Source organism: Uranotaenia lowii, chromosome 2 (assembly GCF_029784155.1).
Source record: "Uranotaenia lowii strain MFRU-FL chromosome 2, ASM2978415v1, whole genome shotgun sequence".
NCBI classification, from domain to species: Eukaryota; Metazoa; Arthropoda; class Insecta; order Diptera; family Culicidae; genus Uranotaenia; species Uranotaenia lowii.
This window is the reverse complement of record NC_073692.1, coordinates 32,111,528-32,123,173: the sequence shown is the minus strand read 5'-3', so window position 1 is coordinate 32,123,173 and position 11,646 is coordinate 32,111,528.

Below are 11,646 nucleotides of genomic sequence, written 5' to 3'. Positions count from 1 at the left end.
AGTTTTGCTTCAATTGACTTGAAAATTTGACACAACATTCTTGAAATGTTTTACAATAAGAAAATAAATAAATAAAAAATCGATTTTTTGAAAGTGTTAGACCCTACCCCCCCCCCCCCCCCCCTTAAGGGAACCCTACTTGACTGATAGGATTGATGAATGATATAAAGAATGAAACATGAAACAATCTCACCATAGTCCCTCGTAGTCCAGGAGTATGGACTATGACGTCACACACACGAACATCCATCCTCACGTTGATACCACTTAGTTTAAATTCATGAAGATTATTCACTCAATCAACAACGAAAACTATTGAAACTATAAAAAAGCGAATAAAATGCGTGCGATGTCAATCAATTATCGCGTACTCCTCCTCTAGTAATATCATAAATTATTAAGTTAATTATTATAAATTTTCTTATACTTGTATTTTTTTTTTTTCAATATGGCAGTTTTCTAAAAGTAAAGTATCTAGAAATACCTACATATGTTAAAACTGGTTTCTAAATTTCAGACCAAACAAAAGCCATTTCATCAAAACTCGAGGTGATAAACAAAATTAAAGAACATCGAATTCACAACATCAAAACATTCCAAAAACAAAACCTCTTTAGGCAAACATTTAAAAGGCTTTGAAACATTTTTTTGTCACTTGGAGTTCAAACGTCACGAGGGTTGGGATAGTAATAATAGAGATGTACCGAATAATGGTACCTTATACTGATATTTGTGTCTCATGGTCTTTGGTCGATTATTTTCAACTAGATGATATATCACAAAATATTTTTCAAGAAGGGATGTTTCTGATTTTCAAAATGTCACCAACAACTGGATCAGATGACTTGTCTCTTCTAGGGCGTTTATCACCAAAAAAGTTGGGTTCCTGTACAAAACATGTCGGAAAAGGTGCCAAGTAATTTGAAATTGCTTATTTGATATTGAATTAGATAAATGGCGAATTTGAGCACGATATCTTCAAAATAGTTGTTAAAAACAACAATGATTTTTAACTATAAACATACCATGTTTCCTACCACACGGTCGGGCAATTCAGGACGATTATTTGAATAAAATGAAAATAAAAGGTCAAATTTGAACAAAATCTAGGCCAAAAGCATACAAGAGAAAGTGGATGAAAATAACTGGAAATTTAAAATTTTCAGTGAATCACAGCAGCAATGTTGAAATCGTATCTATAAGAAAAACTAAAATTTATGTTCATTTTGAAATTTAAAAAAAAATCGTTATTGATCACAAAATATAAAATTTATCAAAGAGAAATATATGTTTTTCATTTGATTTATCAAATAACACTAGTTTACAAAATTTAAAAAAAATCGTGAACTTGATTAACTGACTAACATTTTTAATGTGAGGCCCTTGGAGCCAAAGGGGTATAAGTGACAAAATGGAAAATATCGAGATAACCATCTAGAACGAATCCTTGACTGTCAAACATCATATGCTATTTTAATCATAATTTTATTTCACTATTTTCTTATGTTTTGATCTCGTTCAAAAAATCCTGCTAACTGAAAATTACTTTTGGAGTCAAAAGGGTATAAGTGCAGCACTTATACCCCTATGCCACCAAGCCAAATGTCATTTCTATTAAAGAGTGATTTTTCATCGGGACAAAAAATTAAAAAAAAAAAGTGGAATTTAATTTGTATTTGAAAAGTAAATCATGTTTGAAAATATACCATCAACAGTTAATCATTTCACTACATTTAGTGATAATTCTAGTGAACAAATTATTATCAATTTTGTGTTTATTTCTACTCTAACCCCAATAAATTAATTCCTAATTCCTGATTTCTGGTCATAATTATATAATTTCATGCTAAGCTCAATACGTATTGGTATGAGATGATTGGGTTAACGTTGAAGCGCTAGTCGTAAATGTACTGTTAAACATCAACTAATAATTAGCGGAAGTCCCTTTCAAATATCCAATTTATCAGGAAAAGGTGCAGGAAACAAGCAATTATCCAAAATTCGTAGAAAAAACCTTTCACGAATTATTCTTATAATTATCTTGATGAAAACTGGTATTTGAAGATTATTACTCCTACTTACAAGACAAAGTTGATCTTTAGATATGAAATCTCTCGATTAACTGTACCAGGGTACATTTCCCATCATAACAGTAATAAATGAATATGTCAATAAATTATTTGACTCTCACCTAATTAACAAGACAAAATTACCTGAAAATGGAAATTTGTTGGTGGCAAAGGGGTTTAAGTGAATTTATTTGGTGGCAAAGGGGTATAAGTGCAAAAATCAAACATCATGTGTCTTCTCAATAAACGTCAAATTAACATTGTTTTTCTATAAAATGATGTCAAATGATTTATTTTCATTTTAGAAGATCAAACTCATTGAAAAATTTCATAAAAAATATCTATTGTGTGGTACAGGGCCTAAGCCAGCACGAGACGTGACCGATCGGAATCGCGGTCTAGAATACTCTCTATGAATATGGTTAGATTAGCCGAGAGCTTACCCCATAGTGCATATGTGGTGGTGATGTACTCAGGTGAAAAGGTAAGCTGGAGCAAGGCTATCACATCCCCCTTTCTTTCGAAAGAAAAGAAATAACACAATATAGCTGTCAACCAAAACAATATACAAAGTCAAAGTTAACGATCGCATCCTGTGACTGTGAACTCGAGTGTGTACCAGCGAAGTGCCATTTGAATACGAGCGGAGGTTTTAAGAAACAAAGTGTCTTTTTAAAACTCTCCGGCATGTCCTGTCGACTATGTAAGTTTTTCATTTCTGTTGAATTTCCACTTATAATTGATTGAATCTTTTCGTTCCGATATTGGAAATACCTGAGACAAATTGTTTTCTAGCTGAACCTGATCTCTATCTTCCATTTAGAATATTTCAGTAACCTTGGTCCTAGGCCTTGATAAACCTAAACATGTCGAGCCAACATTCAAGTGTCATTTCCTAACTACATGTTGTTTCGGATTTTACAATGGCCAAGTTCTATCAATCTATCTAAATTTCTTTCCGGTAGGCGGGCTAGTGAGATAGCCCTAGGCTCTAGTAAGCCGACTAAATTATCTGTTTATGTTGTATATTCATGACATACTGTCGAAGCACCGATGTGGTCTAGCGGATAGACTGGCGCGAGTCTGGCTCTGGTATGCCAGGCATACTGGGTTCGATTCCCGGTATCGACAAGAAAACTTTTGGGTTCGAATCCCATAAGCAGCCAACAGGCAAAATGTCCCTCATCATATAACTGACTATATACTTAATAGGAATGTTCAATCAGTTTCCAGTTGGCAGTTGGAACTTAGCAAACTTGATTGACTCGTTCTTCCAAAATAAACCTACCTAAACACAAATACATTCACTCCATAACAGTTCATACGAAGTATGTAATGCGGTCCGGGTATGGTGACGTGCTTGTCCTCGTTGTTTCCAATAGAGCGTCAAATATCTTATTAAATATACTAAGGTTCCGAAGTAGACTTTGAAATGACAGCTAGGAAAATCAGTATAAACATAATTCTGTTCTTTTTAAATAGTATGCACTAAGGTTGACAATAGTGGAAAATTTCCCTAGTGATTTTCTACGACAGTTTTTATCCGAGAAGTTGAATTTCATTTTTTTTATTATTACACCTGATGTTAGTTGAAGGTTTGTTGCCTTTATTTTACAGTAGATTCTTAGAAAAACATATTACGTCCCAAAACACGACGCTTTTCATCAACCTACTTTATATTAGGACTAGTTATCAGTAGTTATGATGCCAACCAATAACATACAACCCAGTAGCCTAATTTAATGATTTTTTTTTCAATACCACTTGTAATCATTATTGAGTTTTTATTAACTAGAACTTTGTTACAAAAGGAATTTTATGACTTGGTCAATGTTAAAAATAAATTTCAATTGATGTGAAATGTTGTTACGGAACAGCAACTTACTTACAGATTTGTTTGATGCTGTGGAGTCTAGAAGATTTGATAATATGAAACTGCAGGTGCAGGTGGTCGAAACTCAAATGAAATGAATTGGATTTTCTTTTAGCCATACAAAACGTCTGAGCTTTTCACCAAAGAGGATGTTTAACAGTATAATAGTATACAGTATGTATATGGACTTCAACATTTTCATTTATCCAAAATGAAAATTGATTTCCAATTAAACTTCTTAAGAAACGGATTAGGCTATAGTCTTAATGATTTCAGAACGAGAACTAATTCTGTTAGCTGGTTCAGGTTCGGTGTCCTTCATAGAAGGATGTTACAAACTGGTTGAGGATTTATGTGTAGTGGAAAATTATGGTCTAGGCACAAAGTAGGTGTTCAAATCGCTGCCCCAGCAGATATGGGGAAAAGGTTTTTTTTCCATTGATTTAACATAAAATATCAGAAACAAGATAAATTTTCAACCATCATAGTTTTTCGAATGTTGAATGCGCTCAAATTAAAGACCAACTCCATTGTTCATTGAAGTCAGGTAGGTAATATGTGAATATGTTTTTAATTAAAGGTAACAAGTATTACACTTTCGTGTTCTCCCAATCTTTCTCAATATTGGTTATTTTTTTTTCTTGAATCTCACTTAGAATGTAGGAAAAGCTTGCCATCCGTTGTTATTACCTTTAACACAGAGATACTGACATTACATGCTCAAATTTTATATTGAGGTTCCTGGCACTTTTCGGTCCCTTTAAACCTTGCGAAAACTGTCGCTTGTCAACGCTGCACAAGCTATGTCATTTGATATGATTTTAAATTGGAAATCAATGTGGGGCCCAGCGAAATAATCTCAGGATCGATTGCCCAAATAGTCAAGACATTTTTTTTCAAAGGAATGCGTCTGAAAGAATAGCGTATACAACTTGAACTGTTCAAACGTTTACAGTTCTGACACCTGGGAGCTCCCCAACTATCCATTCTACTCGATCAAATTATAAGTATTCAATACGCAAAGCCCATATCTTAATCGCGACATAGAATAAAAGCATTGGACTCTTCGATAGTATGAAAAGTATAAACTGATTTTCTGGCAACTTTGGCAATCGCTCGCTTAACTTTGAATGGACATGAATCTCACAACGCTCTCAAACTCAAACTCAAACTCCAACAACAACAACAATAGGCCGTACGAGAGAGCAGCAGCAGACACAGAAGCTTTTCCGACAACAGAGAAGCTTTTTCGTGTTTGATCGGTTTGCTCATACATTGAAATGAATTTGTCTCCAACGCTCTACGATGGTGCAAAGTGCATTTGACCATATTTCACAATCGACCTAGGAAGTACAAATTACTTTTGTTTGTTGTATGTTTAAGTTTTTTATTCAATTTTTAGATGATTAATTTTAAATACTCAAGTTGTGACGTAGATCGTTCATGGCCTATTTCCTTCAGCCCGGTTAGTTCGCAGAAGGAATATCAAAATGTAAATAAGCAACACATTTTTTTTTCTTAACCCACTCATTGCTGAAAACTTAAAACTTTAATTTTAAATTATGTCGTTTTTACTCGGTTTAACTTCTAGCTTCGAACGATTGGTTTTATTGTATTTCGCTGTACATACGGATAACGGTATAGGTGTTTTTGGCAAAAGCAGGATGTACTCTTACCATTCATACATCGTCAATTTCTCATATCGACGATCGAGTTTCAGATGAAAATTTATAAACGAATATTAATTTTGTTTCTATTTTGTTAAATTTGCTAATTTTGTTGAACCACCTTATTTATTTTTGCAGCAGCTGTATTCATGGCATGTTTTCTCAATTAATCATAGAGCACGAAAGCTTTGATCTTCTCTCGAATTACAGCAGGAACTTTCTGCTTCTCTGTTTCTCACAAATACCAATAGGCTACACGCTTTCTCAATTATCTGTGGGGAGTGCTTGTCTTCTACCACTTTTTCACTTGTATCGCATCATCCAAGAGCAACATCTATAAGAACTTTGGTTTTCTTCCAAATTCTTTATAGTGCTTTTTTTAACTGCATCATTTAAGAGCGGATAGACGGTCTGATTTTGTTTTTTTTTTTGCATGTGTTTAGCATTTTACGCATCATTCAAGAGCAGTTTGCAGCATTTTGTTTTATCAATTGCGTTGCACTTCTTTTGCGAGTGTATTATCAATTACATTGTTAATTTTCGCTTTTAATTTTTTTTTTTTTGACTTGCATCATCAAAGAGCAAATTATATCCAGGAATCCTTTTTTTTCTTTTATTTTCGAATCATCCAAGATCGCATCTAATTATGGTCATATCATTTTCATATCATTCAAGAAGAAAAGACTGAATTGTTGTATTTATTTTCTGCAACATTTAAGAGCTCATTTTTTTAGTTTTTATTTTCGAATCATCCAAGATCGCATATCCAATCAACATCACATCATTTAAGAGTCAACATACATTTTTTTTTATTTGGCAATACTTGGTGTTGTCATATTATTATTTTCAAAATGTATACATTTCGCATCATCCAAGAGCGATCCTTTTTTTTCTCGTTTTGTTTTTTTTTTGCTTTTATTTCCTTGATTCAGCTGCTTCGTTTTCGTGGTATCTTTTGCACTTCTGCCCCAATTGAAAGCTTTTCTTGTGTAGTGGTATTATAGGGAAGCTTTTTTCCCAACATTGAGAAACATTTCTGTATCTTTCTCTTTAAAATTCCTGAGAGTTTTTGGCTGCCATTTTAATTTTATTTTTCACTGGCATGCAAATTTATGATCTTTCTTACCTTTCTTGGATTGAATCAGGCACAAAATACTAAAGTTTCTTTTCAAGTACACTTTAAGTATAAACGACTTCACTGCACGCGTTTTTTTTTGGTCCACATCCTCGTCGCCATGTGGTACAGGGCCTAAGCCAGCACGAGACGTGACCGATCGGAATCGCGGTCTAGAATACTCTCTATGAATATGGTTAGATTAGCCGAGAGCTTACCCCATAGTGCATATGTGGTGGTGATGTACTCAGGTGAAAAGGTAAGCTGGAGCAAGGCTATCACATATTGAATTTATTGGAACATAACGAACTTTAAGTGCTTTTTTTCTCGAAATCAGCTTTTGTGCACTTATACCCATTTGGTTCCAAGGGCCTCATGTAAAATCGGGCGCTGAATCCGAAAATGAAATTCAAAAAATCTCAGTAGATCCGTTTTTGAGTTATGCTCTAAATATGAAATTTCGAAAAAAATAAAAAAGTTCTTGTACTTAGATTAAAATATCTCGGACGGCATAACAATAATTTGAAATCCCTCTTTGCATATTGAAGATGAATAAGTTTTCTATCGATCATCTGAACACTGTTTTTGCGTTTGACCAACAGTATTGCTGATATTAGTGACTTTATGAGAAAAAAAATTATAAAAAACGCATTTTTTAAGAGAAAATTTTGTTTCAACGAAAAAAATCTGATTTTCTTCTGCGCTTGAATTTCAATTTGAAACAAAGATTTCAAGTGGTTATTTATCAAAATCGATTGAAAATTGAAGAAGTTATGGCTACTTTACCACCCAAGCAACCAAAAGTCACATATTTACTTGAATGAAGGCATTGAAAGTTACTTATTGGCTGACATAGAGAATCAACTGCCCAATTCCCTTTAGTAAACTTTATGTACTCATTAATGAACTTGAAAGTTGCAAAAGTGATTAATATGTACGTTGTATGTGACTTGTTTTGCCCAATTCCCATTAGTGAACTATATATGCTCATTAAGGGGGGGGGAGGGGGGGGGGGGGAGGTAGGGTCTAATGGGTATAAAAAAAACACCATTTTCGGGATTTTTTTTCTAGAGCTATCGTTCAAACAAATGTATTCAAATTTTTTGCGTTATACAAAGCATTGTTAAAAGAACATTTAGTAATTTTTTCGTAGAAAAATATTGAAAAATGAGCCGGTGACGGAGCACTTTCGAAGATGCCTCTTAGAAAACAGGATTTGCGGTGGACACTGTATCTCAGCACAGATTCATCTGAAGTCAAAAAATCAGAGCAAAATATTTTGTAATAGATGTTTTTCTGGACCCCAACGTTTTTATTTAACTTAAAAATTTGTTTATCAAATTTGTGTGGCTGTTTGGAGTAAAAACTACGATTTTTCACGAAAAAATCCGCCTTTTTTCACCTGTAAAATCTCCCCAAAGTAAAAAAAAAACAAAAAAGAAAAACGTTGGGGTCTGGTATTTTATATGTAGAAAATATGTTCCAAATTTGAAAAGAATCGGATAAGTAGTTTCCAAATGACGATGTCCACGGACTTTAAAAATGTGCTTTCGAGAAAAACGCGTTTGAAGTTTCTGCCTTCTCTCTCTTGCAGTATTAGATAAGAGGAGATAAAGGCCTATAATTCTACAGTTTTGCTTCGATTGATTTGAAAATTTGACTTAACATTCTTGAAATGTTTTACAATAAGAAAATAAAAAATTGAAAAATCGATTTTTTGAAAGTGTTAGACCCTACTCCCCCCTTAAAAACCTGATTTTTTGGCAATTTAGCGTCCGATTCAAAGCTTTTGTTCGGTTTTGCCTTTCACTGCTGATAATTATTAACTTTTAAAAATATCGCGAGTTATTTTAACGTCTGGCGTTAAAGTAGAGAATTTTTATTGTTGTTGGTTTTTTATCATTTGGTAAATTTTCAGATTTTTTTTGATATTTAAAGAGAATTCTGAACTTAAAAAATTGAAGTATTTTTTTAACATAAGTCAAAACATTATGTAGTCTCAACAAAATTTAAATTGAACTCAAATCTTCGATATTGAAATATAGGAAAAGTCGTCTAGTAATGTTATAGATATTTATGATGAATTTTCTTATACTTTTTTTTCAATATTGGAGTTCCCAAAACTTAAATATCTAGAAATACTTATGATAAAACTAGGACTTAAAAAATGCCAGTTCACCAAAACTAGAGATGATTGATAAAATCTAACAAAAGAACCGAAATCAGAAAACCAAAATATTCCAAAAGCAGACTCTCTTTAGGCAATCATTTTAAAGGCTGGGGAAGTTTTAAATCTTTGTTTTTGTCACGGGGACGACGGTCAAAAATAATAAAAATATTCAATAAATTGAAACAAATTAGACAGAAGCATGCATGCATCAAACTTGCAAAAAATCTAGATTGCACTTAACTGTAAAACAGTTATTTTAGATAAAAAATTAAAAAAAAAAATTGAAATACAGAAAGTGATAAAATTCATACCTCCTACAGTTTGACTTAAAGTTTTTCAACTTTTTGGATTTTCGAAGAATTTACAATTTTTTTTTCAATAAAATTCCTATTTCTTTATTCAACCCCCCCCCCCCCCCTCTTCGATATTTTCGATAAAATTAATAAGGGTGAGGAGGTGACAAAAAGAACAATTTGATATTTGTTCCGACCTTAGTTATGGTTAGTTAGGGGGAGATTTTGGAAGCTAAATACTAAAAAATGAATAATAATGATTAAAAATAATAAACATTTTAATTTCTCATCAGGATTTAACGTAACAGGTTGAGTGCAATTTTAAAAATCTTTAAAAGTATAATTGTAAAATATGTCAAAAGGATCAAGTTTCCTTAATTTCCTTTACCAATTACACAAAAAGAAGAAAAAAAATTGGAAGCGAAAAAGCTGTCCAGGAAAGAGCTATCTATGTCCTCAAAACCAGCTTACGGGAGATAGAAATTTATTAGAATAAACTGAATAACTGATTAGTTAAATTTTTTTTTTTTCAAATTTTGAAGATCAAATGAAGAATTTTTTTACTTCTATATTTCAGTAAATAAAAATCAATTTAATTAATTAATGTTAGGTATCAAATTTTGGATCTGGGGTCGGCCAAAGGGGTCATCCATATTACCTTTTCACTGTTTTTTTTAATATTTACGTTGAAATGCATTGGAATGTGATGAAAATTTACCCACAGGGATTGAAAAAGACGAGCAATCGTTATCAGGTATCAAATTTCGTGTAAAGAGTCGGTTATCCAAATTAACAACTCACTGTTTCTGCTATGTTGACGTTACTATGCATCTGATTGTCATGTAATATTCCACATCGAAGTTTTAAAGGGCGAACAAACGATTTCAGGTATCAAGTTTAGAATCGAAAAACTGGGTTGTCCATATCAACTGATAATGTCGATCAATGTGAATATTTGCTCACTGGGGTTAAAAGGGACGAATTATCTTTTGTGTTGCTTTATAAGTTTAAAATTCAAGAAAATATGTCATCCATATTCCACAGGGATGAAGTGATAAAATCATTTTTGGCTTATTGTACAAAAAAAGGGAAAATTGTTTTGAACCATAAAGAATTGACAAAAAATTTAAAAATTGACTATCCATTATGCTCTAGATGTTGATTTGAACGTGAAATTCCATCTTGTTTGTTGAAGTTGATAAAAGCTGAAGGAAAATTGACGAAAGTTTTCCTAAAATTTAAGAGTTTCCAGGTGATATTCAATTTGATGCTATAACTACAACTTACAAGTGCATTAATTTATTGAGTGCGTTCTAAGCGTTATACTTGAGATACACAAATCAACAAAATAAGTCCAAAACATCAAAATTTACAGGTGCACATAAAAAAGCATGCATGCTCCCAAACACTCCATGGCCAAAAACAGGAAAATCCAACTAACGTATACTCAATCTTCGGTCCCAGGTATTCGGCCGGCAGTACATCGGTTTCGCACAGCTGTTTGATCTTCGGTTTCATGAGCCGTATTTTTTTACGATTCTTGCCCTTCCGTTGGCTGTTTTTGTTGCCACCTCCTCCTGGTTGCCCTCCTGCTCCTGCTCCGGTGCCTTCCTGGTTTCCAGCCGATTGTTGGAAAATCGACGGAAAGCTCAGCCCTCCTCCACCGACGTTGCCGCCAGCCGTTCCGATGGCCGACAGGGAGGTGAAACCGTCGCTCCCCGCCAAACTTGCTCCACCACTTCCGCCCCCATCCAGACTGACAGCACAGACCATAGCATAAATGGAAGAAATGGAGTGAGCGAAAGAAGAAGGAAGAAAGAGAGAAAAAAACAAACAAACGCCGGTAAGCATAATTCGAAAATGAATGGGTTTTCGAATCGACACAATAAGGTGGTTTGAAGCCGGAGCTACTAAAAGGGGGCTGTTATTCGATTCCATTGATTAGGCATTTTATGCCATTTAGCCACGCTGATTAGCGCGCGGCAAACTGTTGACTTAAGGGCTATAAACACGTTTTGTTTTGGGCGGTAGGAAGGATGGCTTGATTTATGGCTTAATTGTGGGGAGATTTCCAGATAATTGTTTCAGATTAGGAAATTTGACATTCATTTAATTGAGATGTTCCAGTTCATGATTTAAATAAGCGCGTACAGAAGTAAGATTGAAATCAAAACACCATCAGCAAAGGTTCAGGTTACAGAGGTTGTTGTTTTGATTCCAATCCAACAACCTATCAAAAGCGTCACTAATCAAGTATGAAGAACAGGAATGGATGACGGTTATTTTACGTTTTTTAGCATGAAGCTAAGATATTCTAGGAAACCGGCCCCTTACTAGCACAAGTAGGTACAAACAATTTATTTCGCCGATCCAGTATCAACAAAAAAGTTGATTTCGCTTTTTTTAACATGTGAAATATTTGCCAAAAAAACTCATAGGGGGTGTGTCAAAAGAGAATGT